Raw genomic sequence first — 17,878 nt, 5'->3', positions numbered from 1 at the left:
GAATTTAAGGCATAACCAGCACAACTAAGATGTTATGTGAGTTTAAAGTATATACAGTGTCTTCCTAATATTCAAAATGTACGTTAAGGGAAATGCCCAGACCTGCGACTTGGGATTCCATTAAAAAGTTCTTTCCCTAGGAGCTTTCTACACACAGATAGTGAGTTTAACTTTTAGCCTTGTTTCTTTAAAGCAATTCTCTGCTTTTGTCTTGAAGACCAGGAATATCACTAGATGATCTTATAAGAGCACCTTTGATGGTCTTACAAGGTTGTCTATTTTTTTCTTTAAAGAATTATGTCTGTAGACGAAGTTTTTATCATTGGGCCAAATTCAAAATAAAGAGAAAATTCTTCAATGCTTAGCTTCTTAAAGAATTACAAATGCTAGACTAGATTCATATAATTTATTATGCCATTTGTTATCAGACCATACTGTTTGTTTCTTATACTTAGCACAAGTACAAAAAGACTTGCTTTTCTAATCTCAGCAGTCCATAGTTTTCTCCAGTAACCTGTCTGGTTGCTGTATGTCACTGATAAAAGTGAAGGAAAAATGACCAAAATTTTTCTGTTTCCTAGAACATAAAAAATAATTTCTATTTGAGCTTTTTTCCCCTGCTATGCTGATCTGATCAGTGAGGAAAATGGCTGGGAGGAGTCATCTCTGAAGACCACAGCAATTTTGTGTGTTGTCAACTTACACAGATGTTCATTTTACATTAATTTTCTGTGTTATTCAGGCAGCTTTCAAATTATGTAATCAAAAACATTAATGACCTTTAAAAAGCAAAGCAAGTATTAGCAATGGAATATTAAATAGAGAAACCTTCTGTATTTGATATCAAGTTGTCTATCAAACTACAAGTATTTCTAAAATTGTGGGCACTAAGAGAGAGATATTAAATTCATTATCCAAATATTGAAAAACTATATGTGTCGCAACATAAATTTCCTTCTCTTACTTTCTCTTCATTTCTCCCTACATGCACATTCATATCCCCCAATTCGTAGCTGTGTGCCCTGATACAGACATCTCTTGATCATAATTTCTTATGTGTAATGTGCAAAAATACTTTGCAGGTGCTGGACTTAAAATTGCTACTTCAGCTACCATTCAAATGGACACAGGAATGCAATTTCATCAACACTATAAACCCTTATGCTTCCATTGTGTTTATGCAGCTGTCTCGAGGACCATATGTACATGTAATTGTGTAGCTGTATTACACATAATTTTTCTTCCTGTTTTAATTGTTTACTTCTTTGAGTGTGGCCATTTCTGTTGCAGACAGTTTTTTTTCTGACAGTTCTCTGTACAAACTAAGATCAAATACTATGACTTTCAGAGGGAGACATGGATGGAGGCAAGATATGATACTGCGTCAAGATTAGAATATCAGTTGCAGAAAAAAAAATAAAATGACCCGTATACTTAGATTTTTAACTAATATTCTCTTCATTGTCATGTTTCTATCATAAGAGTAGCAATTTCAAAGGCTTCAGAAGGATGTAAGTAACATAATTACAACACTATTTCTATAATTTAGTGCATGAGTCAAATGACAGTGACAGTGACAGTGAGCATCATCATACTTGACTTCCTGTGAGATACCTCTTATTCATTCATCATCTCTAACATGTATTTTCTAATTGCTTCAGTGTTTCATGCATTTTAACTAGGTTATATTTATGATGCTAGTAATATATAGATAGATGTTTTCCTGTAAGTCTGATCCTCAGCATTTCTGTACTACTTTTCTGCGTGTAAGCTAAAAAAAAAAAAGAACAAAATTAAAAAACCCAAACCAAACTAAGCCAAAGCCCACCTGTAGTGGGTTGACCGTGGCTGGATGTCAGGTACCCACTAAAGCCACTCTCTCACTCTCCTCTGCAATTGGACAGAGGAGAGGTAAAAAAAAACAATGAAGGATTTATGAGTTGAGATAAGAGCTGGGAGAGGTCACCATCATGGGCAGAACAGACTCAAAGTGGGGATAGTACTTAAATTTATTACCAACAGGATCAGAGCAAAAGAGTGAGAAATAAAATAATCTTTAAAACACCTTCCCCTCACCCCTCCTTCTTTCCAAGTTCCACTTCCTCTCCCCCTCAGCAGTGCAGGGAGACAGGGAATGGGGTTTATGGTCAGTTGTTGTTTCTGCCACTGCTCAGGGAGAGGAGTCCTTCCCCTGCTCCCATGGGGTCCCTCCCATGGGAGATGGTCGCTAACGAACCTCTCCAGAGTCCATCCCACAGGCAGCAGTTCTTCACAAAACTGCCATCCCATGGGTCGTTTCTCCAATCCTTCACAAATGAGCTGTACCAGCATGGGTCCCCCACAGGGGCCACAAGTCCTACACAGGAAAAAACTGCTCCAGCGTGGCCTCCTCCCTCTGCAGGTTGGAGGTGTCTGTCAGGACCCTGCTCCATCTTGGGCCTCCCACAGGATCACAGCCTCCTTCAGATATCCACCTGCTCCAGCATGGGCTTCTTTCTCCATGGGCTGCAGCTGGGTCTTTGCACCCCGATGTTCCTCCATGGGCTGCAGGGGCGCAGCTGCCCCACCATGGTCTGCACCATGGACTGCAGGGAAACCTCAGCCCCGGCGCCTGGAGCACCTCCTGCCCCTCCTTCTGCACTGACCCTGGTGTCTTCATTGTCATTCCCATGTTCTCACTTCTCCCTTCCCTGGCTGGAATTTTCCTCAGCACAATAACTTTCTGTTCTTAAATATGTTATCCCAGAGGCATTACTGTTACTCGTGGTTCTCAGCCTTGGCCAGGAAGCCCATCCTGTAGCCGGCTGGCATTGACTCCATGGGACAGCGGAAGCTTCTGGTGGCTTCTAACAGAAACCACCCCCGTAGCTCCCCCCACTACAAAACCTAGAAACACAGTACACCACCAAACGAAAAATCAAACCAAACACAACCCCCCCCACACACACACACAATTATGTCCAGAAGGGTTATTTTTCATTGTGAAATGTTTCATTTTTCCTTACTGGAAAGTTTGGTAATATTGGGTGGGAGGGGTTGCAGAGGGGCGGGGGCGAGGTGGGTGCCTTTTTTGTGTTTTCTTTGTTTTGAGAGTGCAAAAAGAAAGGAATTATTAGCTTTTGTTGTACTACTGCAACTGTTATGATCCTGTGTTTGGTTCTGAAATGATAGCTTCTCTGGCCCTGCCTATCCCCTCTCTGGAGCTGCAGTATACAGGAATTTCTTCCCATTCTCTTAGTTTTTTCAGTAATCTAGACAGGTTCAGAAAGGTTCCATTAAGTTTGTATATTTACAAATACGCTTCTTGTGCTTCTCTATGGAAAAACAGAGAATGCTTTGTATGTTATATTTATCATTCTTAAATTTTGTTTTCCATTTAATATGTAAACCATTTTCCAAGGGGAATTATCATTTAATTCTTTTGCTTTCCACTTACTACTTCATTTCAGTCGTAAGTCATCAGTGCATTTGGCAATTCTACAGCGAGTTTCTCTGTCTGGGTAATTTATGTAGATTAGAAGCAATGAAGATCTGAGAACTGACTCCCCTGTGGCCCTTTTCAACACTTTACTTTCTAATCATTTTACTTTAATCAGTTCTTTATCTGTTCCCATGTTTAACCTGAATCTTTCCTGATTTCAGTTTAAGATGAGGACTGTCATTTGAGACACTATCAAAGGCTTTATGTAAATCCAAATTATGGTGCTTGTACTCCTATTATCAATTTTATTTCTAATCTTCTCAAAAAAAATAAAGGTGACTGGTTGTCAAGATCTAAATTTCTTTCAAATTTTTATCAAGGTAAACTGTATTTGTTGCAAATTATAGACAATTATTTAACTCTCATCATCTTTAAATATGTTGTATGCTATTGTGTAAACTTTGGATTTTTAAGGACACTGCTTGTTTCATCTCTATGCCACCATGTGTCATTCAGTGTCTGTGAACACTTACACACATATATTGGCTGTAATAAGCCAGGCAAAGGAGTAGGAATTATTTTGGTGTTTCAGTATATGCAAAGCAAATTACCATAGAACTCTTTAGGGTCACAGGAGAGTTAAATACCTTTGGTCTTAACAGATCCGGTAAGACCCATTATTTAGAAAGTCAAAGAAAAGAGCTACAAAGCTTTTATCCTCTGCTCACTGCATTTTAGAAAATGTATTAAAAACAAGCAAATAACAGAAACCACACACACGTGCGAATGCGCACACAACCCCCCCAAAACAAACACCAACAAAAAACCCCCAAGACATTTCTTTTCTTTTAAAAGAAATAAATTTTCTGCAGAAACTGAGATAGCCCAAGACTAAAAAGGATATTTTGAGTAGACAGGCTGCTCTAGTAAGACTGTATAAGAGCAGAACAACTGTGATAGTTCTGTGGAGTAGCCTAAGGAATTCCTCTTCTTTCCTCCTGACTGGAACATGCATTCTGTGGGTTTTTTTTTCCTTAGGAAGACAATATTTAGAAATATTATTTATACTCACATGTATTATCTCACGATTGTAACATTCTTTTTGCAGCTACTGTTGTATTTATTTGACAATTCTCATTTTAGAGAGATAGTAAGATCATTCCAGATATTAAAAAACTTGCTGGACTTTGAAAGTGAGTGATCTTTTACTGAGCCTAAAAATTATGCTTATGATTACAAGTCATAATAATATGTCATATCACTATTAATTCTATTTTTAATTTTTTTAAACATATTATAGAAGCAATCATGTTTAGAATATGTCACATACATTTTTCATTTATAACAGAAAACTTAAGACAGAAAAATTAAAAAGCATATGCAAAAGCAGAGAAAAACTTCAAACAATAGCTAAAATTGCATAATACATTCAAACTTTTCAGTCTAGTGTTTAGCATGTGATATATCACAAAAGGATTTTCTGATGGTAGCTGCTGAAACAGGTTGACTCTGATTAGTTATGAGTCACTTTGGCAGATTTTCCTACTTAATTTCACCATAAGTTTAAAAGAACTAGTGTTAATATTGATCAAAATTATAAAGGATTATTTGAGAAGCTAAGGATAAAATTAAATGTAATGATTCTGTTTTTATTACTTTGATTACTAGTAAAATTAAATACAGGAATAGATATGTGTTAGGGATTCAGGATAGGTGGGTAAGTCAGGATATGTTGCCACTTTTCTAAATGATTCAAAGTTAAAGGGAATTTTAAATGCACTAAAATGAATACACATTGATTCAGTACCTGAAGGGATCCTGTAAGAAAGAGAGGGACTTTTTACAAGAGCATGTAGTGATAAGAAGGAGGAGTGGATTCAAACAGAAAGAGACTACATTTATATTAGATATTTCCTGTGAGAGTGCTTAAAACACTGGAACAGGTTGCCCAGAGAAGTTGTGGATGCCCCATCCCTGGAGGCGTTCAAGGCTAGGTTGGATGGAGCTCTGAACCACCTGGTCTGAGGCAAGGTGTTCCTGCCTGAGGTAGGAGGATTGGAACTAGATGATTTTTATGGTCCCTTCCAACCTAAACCATTCTATGATTCTATGAATCACTGATAAACTATCAGAATTGCAGTATACACAATGAAAATGCCCATATAATCAAACACATGTTGAAGTAAAGACACTGAAAGAGTTCATATTCTGCTGTCTCACAAAAACCTACCTGAACAGACCCTGGGCTGCACTCTGAAGTTTAACAGTTAACCCCTCCCCCCAAAACTACATATTGATTGCTGCTGTAGTTCAAAGTCACATGAAAACTTTTTGCACAGAATATCTTTGTTTCCAGCTGAGAATACGTATAGCTGCAATCCCCAAAATAACCAATTTATCGATTCTACAATCTCCAAATAAACAATTATCTACTCAGAAGCCTTTTTAGGTTAACACTGCTAATACAAGAAGAATTTGTAACGGTAAAAGCTGACTGATTTTTAGTCCTTAAACAAGTACATGGTTTTTTTCAATAGTAAATTTTTAAACTTCATTAAATATGCATAATCTGTAAATTTCCACATTTGTGTTTCTGTAAACATTTGGGTTTGAAAGTTGCTGATTTAGAAATACCTGGCTATTTGTTAGTTGATCAGCTTGAGATATCTATTAATGTCTCCTTCAAAATGATACTTCTACCCCAAAATAAAATTCTGACACTTGTCTTCATTGTTAGTGTATATTTGAAGTTTCAGCTTAGTATTTTCTGGTTATTTTTGAGTATTCAATAGCAGATTAGAATGTTGTTGTGATAAAAATTATAGACATTCCTAAAGTCATTAATACTTCAAAGATAAGGGACAAAAGCTGTATGAAGTAATGAACAGGTTGTAATGCTGAATGTCCTTCTGAATAGAGGTGGAAATTTGCAATATACCTTTTCATGACATTCCAATTAGTATACAATGTTTTAAATGAAACTAACCTCCTTTTTCTTATTTTTCCTATATTTCTCAATATTTCACATTATCAAGGCTGACAAACTGACAGAGTAGTTTTGTAAATCTAGCCTATATTTTACTACATTGTAGTTTCTTTGCTTAAGATTACTAACTTATTTTTGAAAGAAGTTTTAGACATAAAATATATTTAACTGCAATTAGTATTATAGCATATATATATATGATGGCACTGTGACTCTTAAAAACAGTTATAAATAGTGTGGGAAAGAGTGAAAAACTTTGTTCATTCCATATGTTTACAAATAAGATTTCTTTTTACTCGCCCCTGCTTGTATGTTCCCACGCAAGTACTTCAGTTTTTCATACAATTAAACTCTGAGAACTCTGTCACTAAAAACTTTGTTAATGGCAGAAATGAAACCAGCATGGATTTTACCAACAGACTCCTTCTAAAAATTGTGCTTTTGGAATAGAATGAAACTTTACTATCATACACGTATGCAGTTTTGGGAGTATTATTTCATGTTATCTCATTGAAGACAAAAGGAAAGTTTCAGTTATAATTTCAGTACTTTTAAAGTGATGAAAATAAATGAAAAACAACAGATGCACTGAAGTGAGACAGTAAATTTTATGTGCTCTTATCAGAGAGCTGCATTTATGAGACTACCACTCTGTTGGGATATGCCTCCAAATTCTACAACCTAACAGGAAATAAAGCGAGATTTCTAAGAAATATGTATTCTGTGATTATTGAAGTCATGAAAAGAATGGGAAGTAAGTTGATTTTAGTCCTAGAGCTGTGGAAACAGATTTGTTTCTTTGTTTGTTTCCTAAGACTGTAAATTAAGGTTAACCTTTTTGATTCAGAAAATTCAATGAACTTCTGAAAATAGATCAGTAAATAGGAAATATTAACTATTAGTAAATTTTGTTAAAGTCTTTGTGTGTTCCATACAACACTACCATATGCCAAGTTGTGTACAGTACTTATGTTTATGTATTTAGTGTCATAACACCTCTGAGCCAGGATTCTGTTTTGCAAGACATTGTTCAATTGGAGAAATAAAAAGTGGTCCTGACCCACTTAAACTTAAACTGGAAGTGCTAAACAAGAGACATCAGCCAAATAGGAAAGGAATAAGATACAAGAAAATGGTGGACTAAAAAATTCTCTGTAGGCATAGTAACTTGGATTCTAGATATTGTTGAAAATTCTGTAACTACCACATAGAACAAGTAGTGAAATATGCTTAGACTAATAAAGGTGTTTTGCCCATAAGTGCAAAAATAAGTGGGAGGTCAGCATTTAGGAGCTACCCGAATCACACTGAGCAGAATTTCTTTTAACCTTTTGGCAATTCTAAGAGCATATCACATTTCGTGAACCCTGCAGTTTCCTTGATGAGGATCATAGAAATACACAGAGGGGAACATAATTAAGATTAATCTATGTATATTAAACTAACTAATGAATGTGGTTTACTTAAGGTGTGCCTTCTGAGAAATCACTAATAATACTTTATCTTTGAACAGGTAAATATTCCATTTCAACAGATTGCCAAAAGGAACTGCAAAAGACTTCAAAGGTAAGGACCTCCTTAAAAATAGTGCTTCAAATGATCATTCCTTCTGGTTTATGATTTAGAAGCGAAAATGGAGAATGTTAATTCTTTCTATCTGGCTGATTACAGAGAATTACAGATGACAGTATTCGACCTAGACTTTGACTTCCTGTTTATGAAGCTGAATTTGTATAGAAGACAAATCTTCACTTTACACTTGTTTGAAAAGATAAGCTTAATTAATTTGATAACTGCAGGGGAAAAAGGATTCATGTATGAAACTAAAATATTAGAAGCTCATAACATTTTTGCTGTATTTTTCTTTGTGCAAAAGAATACTTCTCCTGTAGCAATAGTTGACTTTTAAACTGTTCTGTCCACCCTTATATAAAATATTCCTGTCCCTCCAGGGCACAGGTAAGAGGAGACAAAGTTTCACTAAAATTGTTATTTTCAAGTCATCAAGTTAGAGAAGATGACAAGGACATTGTGGTCTGCCATAAACTTGCATTTGGTAACCAGAAAGAAAGCAAGAACAGTAATTTATTGTTCCAGTCATCATATCTGTGCCTACTTTACTTTAAAACACTGGGTACTCTGAGAGTCTGTCACCTCAGTTATGCATATCCTTTAATGTATATACTGACAGGAATAGGAGCCCCTGTATCAATTAATATTTAGCCATACTTTTATACATAGCCTTAAAAAACAAAGTCCCATGATTACTTCGGCATCCCAAAACATAGCTTATGAATTGCAGGTATTATTGGAGGAGAGGGAGAAATTCTGAGAAAAGTTCCATAAGCTTTTGGAGATTGTGTCAGGTATCATCTGAGAACTAGACTTTTATGGGACAAAAACAAGTAGGTGGAGTATCTAAGCTGAGAGGAAAAGTCAGAGTCTCATCTCAGAACATGCTGTATTCCAAGAAAGAAGTCTGAGGAATGCCTGAAATATTCAGCCTTTCTCTATTCTGGCTTTGTCACTCTTATTAATTTTTTACTGGTTTCTTTAGGCTTTCTTTGAAAAAACAATTTAGAAATTAATTTTTTCTTCTTGATTGAAATCCCATGTTGTGAGACATGAGAAGCCATTCTCATTATGTCTCAGTGGGCTACCCAACCCTCTCTTTGTATTCGTCCAATACACCTGAAATGCTTAGATTCATCAAAAACCTCAAAATTTTCAGTAGTCTATTATACTTTGGAAATAATGAAGGAAATAATATTATAAAATGGCAGATTTTTTTTGTGTGTGTGCATATGTATTGCCAGGTTTGTTCCATTTTTCACTTTTTCTCTTCAGATTTCTTTATATAGAAATATAATTGATGTAATTTGTTACTTTCCCAAGTACCTCAGATAGACTTTGATCATGCCACGATTTAAATAGTATTGACTAAGTGAAAATATTTCAGTAAAAGTAGGGAAAAAAAAACTTAACAGTGAAAAATATGGAACAGTTAAAAAAAATGAGAAGCATAGTTAAAAAAAAAAGGACAAAGGAGGGAAAAGAGAGGGTGCCATAGTCCAAGGTCCTATTTGAGTGCTACTGTGGGTGCCCAGGAGACTTATCATTGAAGGACATAAAGTATGAGGATGAGAAAATACATGTCACATTTCTGACAGGTACATCTAACTATGAAAAAAAAAAAGCCCTATTCAGCATAGGAGGTTAAGGGAAGAATAAAACTAATGACATTACAATTCTCTTGAGAAGTCTTGTTTTGTTTATTAAATAAGCCACTCCAGTAAGATAAGTAAGAAGAACTGCTTAGTCTGGCAGTGTTAATTGATGCTGTCCTGGGAGTTTATTGTTATGTATTACTCTTTTTGTCCTTTCATGTAAAGATGTCAGCACATTGTATCTGACAGGATGTACTGTACATTATAAATTATTCTAATTGGGATAGAAAAATGGCCATCAATTCTCAGTACTCTGTATATCTAAGTCATGACTTTAACTTGTACATAATATTAATTCCCAAGTATGAGGTTTATTTTACGGTATACTTTAAGTGAATACTCCTTCTATGAGTTTTCATTCTTTCAGATGAAAAGGAGTTTATTCCATCAAGTTTTGACACATATAGGTATATTTCCCCACACAAATACAATGAATATGTATACAGCATGTACATGATAGGAAATGAGGACAAGATAAAAGGAATAGAGTCTTTCAAGGCTGACATGAGATGCTTAAAAGATAGTTAAACATTATCTTGTGCTCAGTCTGCTTTCTTGAGCACTACTAATATTGACGGCAGTGCTATAAACTAAAGACAGAGACGGGAAAGGGCAATTATCACTTTATTTTCTTTTATATCATCTAATAAATGCATGGAATGCAAGGATGGGCACACTATATTTTGTAAAGGTGGTTATAGCAGTGTGGGTTTTTTAGCCCTTACTTCTGAAATTCTGGGGCATGTGAAGTTTTAGAGATATTTTAAAGCAAAATGAATAAATTTCATTGCAGTGAATTATTTCAGGGATGCTATTTTAATACTGAGAGCAATTATTTCCAAAGAAGACAACTCTCTATATGTCTGAGTTCCATTAATACATTGAGGCAGCTTGTAGCCATTTCAATATATAAAACAGTTTGGAAGAGGTTTTTTTCACCTCTGAAAAAAAAAAAAACAAAAACCAAAAATGGTGGAGATTTTTGTTCTGAATTTCAGTTAAAAAAAAAGAAAAATAAAAATAAGTATTATTTGCTGTAGCACAATTGAGCAACAAAGTGTGTTCTGTTTTAGGCCAATCCTCTCTATACTGAACACTTTAAATGTTGCTCTTCCTAGTAAACTCTGACAGAAGTGCCTTGAGGGCACGTATGCTAAATATTTATTTATGACATAGCTTATGCCTGAGTTTTTTTCTCCTTAAAGGCACATATATTAAGTACTACAGCATTTCAGTTACTTTTTATTTACTACCTATGCATTAGGAAGAGTTATGAATTCAAGCATGTATCATCCATTTTGTTTAAAACCTCATTTGCCAAGCAGGTATGTTTTTAACAGGAGAAAAAGATAAAAAAGATACAGTTCCCACCACTGCCATTTTAAGCTATGTGACTAATTCTCTTTCTTTAAGATGGAAATAACTGTTTTGATGAAAAAGAGATAGAGTCCAGAGAATCTCTTGACAGACATAAATAGTGGTTTTCAAAGTGCCAAAGATACTTGGGAACCTAGTTTCAAGAAAAATCAATGTGACTTAGGAGATGATGCCATCTAGCAGACAAAATGACTTTGGGCAGGATACATAAACACATTTAGGCACTGCAAGACCTAATATTCAGAATCAGGTGTAGGTACCTACATCCATTTTATAGTGCACAAAAAGAGTTAAGCTCCTCTGAATTAGATCCACAGTCAAGAATGTATGAAGCAGAGTTTTACCTATAGTTAGGTAAATCATCAGGAAATCCTAGGGTATGGTGAAAATGATAGTGAAGTGTCAGGATTTCTAATCCTTTAAGGATTTAGGATTAGTGCTACTTAGTGCTTCAAGTGACTAAGCCTTGTTCTTGTTTCTTTCTTTAGTATATAGAATTGAGCTTACCTTTTTAAAAATGTAATAGGTGATTTTTCCCTGAAGGACACAATTAATATGCATTCTACTTACTGTACTCCAGAATTCTATAGCTGACTGTATCCAGACCCTGGCAAGTTTTATTAGTATCTCTCATGTTTTTAAAATATTACAAGAAAAGATCTGGTTTTATATATTCCTTTGTGAGCAGAATATGATATATTACCAATAATGTTGGCAGAATCAAGTGTCCATGCAAACGTAAATTCTTACCTTCCCTCTAGTGAGAGCCATACTCATGAGGAGAGAGTTATACTGGGCATCAATAATTTCTTCCTGTCCTGTAGAATTGAAATTCCAGACACAGTAAACCAAAGAGCTGTTTTGGGCTTAGTGGTTAAATTTGGAGAATAGAGTTAGACTACAGGTCTATAGTCGTGAGTAGGGATTCAATATGCATTTTAAGTGAAATATGTACTAAATTACATAAATTTTCACTGATTAGATGAGTGATAAAGAACTTCCCTTGGCCTGTCTTTGGACATTCAATCCTTTTTAAAAACTTTAGATTTACAAAAAATCAATTATTTTCTATTTGTGGGTGTTCTTATATGCAGTTGAATTGTTTTATGATGACTCATTCAGAGAAAAGAAACATTCAGATTTTATTTGCTTTTGTTTTCTGAACTTTTGCACAGTCTAGCATTACAATGACACTGAGAACTGTATAAAAATTTGTAAATGTTTTCTCATTTCTTATCTATGAAATAAGGCTTCTTAGTATGAAAATTACTTCTTCTTTTGAAATTTTATAAAATAAGAATAAATCCCAAATCTTCTGCTGCTTTTTCTGTTTGAGGGACTTTAGATTTTTTTTTAAATTATAAACAACTGCTTCCGTCGACTTAGTCTCATAGGCTGGATTTACATAAATCCTCAACTAAGGAACAGGAATTGACTACGAAAATTCTCCTGCTAACCTCACTTGTCCAACAGAAAGAAACGACAGGAATCTCTTCTGCCTTTTCATGTTGTCATTTGGCATACCAGTTGAGAGATTAAAATTTAAATTTCTACAATGCATTCTGAAAAAACACTCTCTGTCAGTAAGCAACATTACTGATCTTCTCTACTTGGGGTTTTGCTTGTTTAATCTCTCTCCCTCTCTCTCTGTATAATTATCATCACCATCCCTCCTATCTTTGGGATTCAGGATGTGTGCTCTTTCGCATAGTCACGTCTGAGTCTTGTCATGCGCCTGAGTTCCAGCAAGTGTTATGGAGCAGATTGGTTTGGAAGCTGCTGCATATTCCATAAAGAAAGTGCCCTGGAAAGAAAGTGTCCTGGCCCTTTTGTTCTTTTTATACTGAAAAGTATTGTCAAGCTCTGGAACAAACTCCTCAGGGAAGTGGTTGAGTAATCATCCTTGGAGGTATGAAAGACGTGTAGACATGACACTTTGGGATATGGTTTAATGGTCTGCTTGGCAATGTTAGGTTTGTTTGATGATCTAGTCTTTTCCAAACAATTCTATGATTCCTATTGAGTCCCATTGAAGCAGGAAACTCAGCAGGAGAAAAAAAACCCTCAAGCCTCTCCAGAGGAATTGTACCCCAACTACTCTCCTTTGTAACCCCTTTCCACATCGTCTTTCCTCCCCAACTCAAGGTATGAGATTTCAGTTTTATTTTTCCTTACAGAATTCCCACCTTGACTGTTCTTTAACTTTTACAGCAAGTGTTTATCTTTGAAATGCTCTGCTATCCTCAGTTACTGGTGCGTTTTGGAGTTTTCTGTTATTTCACAGTTCAACCTTCTAGTACACCATTTTTAAGATGCCATATAGTAATTGCTAGCACAAAAGGCTTGAGAAAATGACTGTAATAAGTTTCAAATTGTTACACAATTTGTGGACTGTAGCTGTCAGTAACCTAAGAATATACTCAATAATATTCAGAAATAAATGACAAGCTATGCTTACTTTATGGCACATAATTTAACAGTTTGACTGTGGACTCATTTAAAGGTATTACATTATTCTACCTGGAAAAAGAAAAGTACTCATATCAGTATTGCCAAGTTCTGCAATCCAGTCAAAGTGATTTAAGGTGATAGAATAATATACTCAACTGACAATGTTTGTTTCTGCCACTCTCAAAATGGAGATAATAATTGTTAATGCCAAAGCAACACTGTTTGTAACTAGACAGTTGATTAATAGCAATTGTAACTTACTTAGCTGCATTTCAAAACCTCTATATATTCAAGTTTATTTCATTCTTGCTTGCAGACCCAGTTTGGAATTGGTAAACCAGCCAAGAGGGGGTTAATATGCATGCCTGAACTATTTTGTTTCATAGGGTTTTGACATTTGATTCTTACACTATCTTATTCATTCTATCATTTATTTCAATTGAGCAAAACAAATTAAAGCTGAAAACAAGTTTGGTTTTCCCTCTTTCTTGTTAGTATCTAGAGGTCCTATTTTCAGACTCATCATCTGTTTCAGAAATTGTGCATCTTTAGTTCACTGATGTTGTAAGAACAACTCGGCACACTATGTAAGCTGTCCGGAGTGTCTGTCAGAAAAAAACAGAGCCATAATGCATATCTAAACAGGAAATAAAAAGCAAAGCAAAACTAAATTCTTTCCCCCTGAAGGTACTTGCTTATTTCAGATATAGGGAGGGATTTAAATCCTCAAAATATTGCCTAAATATGAGCCTTAGTCTAGCAATATCCTCTTGCAGACTCCCATCCCACAATTCTAATTCTGTAACTCACACATGCAAAATGGTACTCGCAGTCATTCTAGCTTCTGAAATAGTGTTTCATAGGTCCTGGTATGCCACATTGCTTTTAACCAATATTGCAGTTTGAGATTTGGTCATCAAAGTGTTTCTAAAATTTGATATTTCATTATAATTTACTTCTGCCTAGAACTGCTTTCCATTGATGCATTGCATGATGTTTTCTTCTAGTAATAGGGAATGTTGCACATAGCATCATAGTTGTTGCTGAAATCACGGTATTTTAATGAGCTTATTTTCATCCTATAATCTTCATACTCTGCTAGCTTCCTATTGTTTTTATAAAATTCTGTTTTCACTGATATAATCTGATTATATAATATACATTACATGCAGAACTTTAAGATCACTTCCTTCCAGCAGTCTGTAAATAGTAAAAGCATGTTTCACCCCTGTTTTTTTGTAATTGATTTTGTCCAGATTTTGCTTCATTTTTGTTCCTATTAGGATCTTCCTCTTCAGCATTAAAAGCATGATCCTCTTACAGCTGACACATCTTTGCAGTTAGGACAGTTCTTCCCTCACTTTTGTACATTTACCTACACCCTGATAAGTCTTTTCATATAAAATTTGTTTCTGACAAAACCACAGCCAATTGGTTTTCTCCCAAGACTAGACTGTGAGTTCTCCATCAGACTCCTGTATTTAACCTGTTACAGTTTGTGTGACACTGAAGGAACACACCCCCCATGCAAAGCAGAGAATTTATTATCTGTTCAAGTCTTAAAAAATTGTTCAAAGATTGTCTAAATTTTTTAAAATTAAGTATTTAAATACTTAAACAATATTTAATAATATTTTAAATAATATTAATCAGGCATTGGGACAGGCTGCCCAGGGAAGTTGTGGATTCTCTGTCCCTGGAGCTTTTTAAGATGAGACTGGATGTAGCACTTAGTGCCATGATCTAGTAACCGTAGTGGTAATGGATCAAGGGTTGGACTTGATGATTATCTGATTCTGTGATTCTGTGATTCTGTAAATAATATTTTAAAGAAAATTTAAATTTATAATATTTAAATATTGAAAGCCTTATTATTAGTCTATTTACGATGACAGGAATGTTTGTATTTTGAATTAGGTTTGCTTAAGACAAATAAATCCTTTCTAGTATCTACCTCTTTCCCTGATGCCATATTCACCAGTCCAGGTCCACCCTCACTCTTAGAGAAAAGGGTTGTGAGGAGTTGAACCATTCCAAGTCCTCAAACAGGAGAATACTGATTTTCACAGTGGGGAGATTCCTTCCCTCAAGGAGTTATAATTTTTATGAATATGGTTTCTTCCCTTCAGGGTCACCTTAGGGGCATTATGTTTTTGTTAGCATGCTCTTACTCACTGTATATATGTGCTGCATTTTACATACTTGGGTTCTTGCTCTTTGTTCTGCTTGTTGCATTTGGAACTGTTTTTCTTCTCTCACAGGGTTTTATTTCTCCAATAACCAGAAACTGATTGTGGTTGAATTGTCTGTAGTCTTCTGTTTTCAATCTGTGCCTTTACTTCAAGGCATCTGCTATCATCCTATGTCTGTACTCCTCAAGCCAAGATTTTAATGAAGGACCATAGACAGGTCTACATAGAACAAGGTCTTGTTAGTTAATTGTTAGTTACTATCTTAGTTAATTATGAAATATTCGTAACAGCATCACACATTATAATTGTGCAAAGTGAAGCAAAGGTTAAATCAAAGTGGGTAGCAGCCACTTGGTGATTGATAATTTTGATCACAGCTAAACAAGCTCAAACAAGGGTATAGCTAGGCCAGGACAAGTCCAGACAAAGCCTGATGAGGCTCCTACCTGATGGGCAAAGCCTGCAACCTGTTTTCAGAGCGCTGTATTAGTGGGACTACAAGACTGCACTTCCTTATTTCATGCCTTGATTGGTACTTATTGCATCGATAAGAAATCTGTGTGTGCTTGTGTGATTTTATTACATGTTATTATTGGGTTTTGTATTGGGGATTTAAAAATATTTTCAAAGCATAATGTTACTATTTCCCTGTTGAAGGATCACACTGTGGATAAATTTGATAGGCTAAACTGCTTTGTAAAACAGGCATTTTATCTGACCCTTTAGTTTAGACCCTGATTTTGACTTTCACTGGCTTTTTTTTTTTTTTTTTCACATATATGAATTATCACTTCTTTGAAACATTCATCTCAGAAATGAAATTAAATAAAATCTGGTAATGCTTATTTTGGAAAATTCATGCCATCACAAGGCAAATTCTGTGTTAACAAAGGCATAATCTTTCCAGTTAAAAGCACATGGTAGTTTATTATGGAAGAAGTGCTGGGAGAGGGACATACGCTAGTTTCTGCACTGTGATAAATACACAATGAGATTTGGATTATAGAGAATTCATTTAAATAATAATAATTAAAAAGTGTGCTTAAGCCTAGATTCCCACATTTAGATATGTATGCCAGAAAAACTGCACTTGCATTTAGAAGTGTTAAGCAGTTAGCAACTCCCACTGAAATCAGTGAAAGTTGCTGAATGTGTTCTACTAATAATAGCAGAAATGTTGTGATATGGAAGAGTAACATAACATAGTGGTCTGGGCTTTAATCATTAATCAGACAACCAATTGCTTCTGAGCATTAAATAAATCACTGTTTTTTACCATTATACTATTTTTTAAAAAGGGAGTGGTATTTACTACTCCCAGATTTATACTGGAAGTCTGGAGGAAAAAAATAATTACATTTTAACACATTAACAAATACTGCATTTTTGGCTTCAGAAATCAAAAAGGAATTACTTTTATTTTCTCAGATTTTAATTAAATTTTACTTCTGATTAGGTTAGTTGGATTTTGTTTCACATATTTCTTTGTCTTCTTTCCTTCCCGTCCCTCAAGTCTGTAATATACTTTGATGGGCCGCAGTTCAATTACACTGGAAGTTCAGCTAATTATGATGAGGAGATTTTTTTCTTCACTCTAGTAAAAGGAACTCTAGCACTTTGTTCCACCGTAAAAAAGAACGTCTACAGCTGAATGCTACCTATAAAATGTTTTTAAAGAAGTATGATGTTTACATAATGAAAGTGGTGATGATAGAGAAAAAGCATCTTTCGTTTATGTAAATTTTAAAAAAGTAAACTTGTCTCTTAAAATTCAGTGTAGAATGCTGATTTTCATCAACTCTGGTTCATGAGTCTTTATCAGCATCATTTACCACCATCTTCTGCAGCTCAGATCTGTATCTCCACTGTTCTTGCTTTTGCCAGAGTTTTCAGACAGCTTGCCTGTTGTAGTCTTTAAAAAAAAAAAAAAATCAGGCCATAACTTATTTTTTAACATAAAGCATCATACAAAATAATTCATAAGCAACTCTGAAGTGCAGCATTTTTCAAGTTTTACAATTGAGTTGGAATCCATTACGGTAGCTGTTGAAAGTCCTGAAGAGCTAAGAACTTGCTCTGGATAGTTGAGTGCCCTCAAGTGCCCTTAAATAATTATGCCCTTTCTTGTGTTCTCTTTCTGGCCTTTCCTTGAATTAAACAATGACGTAACTTCAGAAGTACATGTGTGTGAGATAAACCTTAAAATTACTTTTATACTAATTCA

At 35.0% G+C, this 17,878-nt stretch overlaps 1 protein-coding gene across 1 annotated transcript in view; it reads left to right on the top strand.

Annotated features, from left to right (window-relative positions):
• TENM3 (teneurin transmembrane protein 3) overlaps positions 1–17,878 on the top strand; it is a 1,298,714-nt gene that overhangs the window by 178,479 nt on the left and 1,102,357 nt on the right. The window contains 1 exon segment of the mRNA XM_050338169.1: positions 7,921–7,973. The gene's annotated coding sequence lies outside the window, so the exon portion shown is untranslated.

The sequence above is a fragment of the Myiozetetes cayanensis genome, unplaced genomic scaffold (assembly GCF_022539395.1).
Source record: "Myiozetetes cayanensis isolate MyiCay16 unplaced genomic scaffold, myiCay2020 scf7, whole genome shotgun sequence".
NCBI lineage: Eukaryota > Metazoa > Chordata > Aves > Passeriformes > Tyrannidae > Myiozetetes > Myiozetetes cayanensis.
Note: the sequence above shows the minus strand (reverse complement) of the source record. Positions and strands in the feature narration are given on the sequence as shown.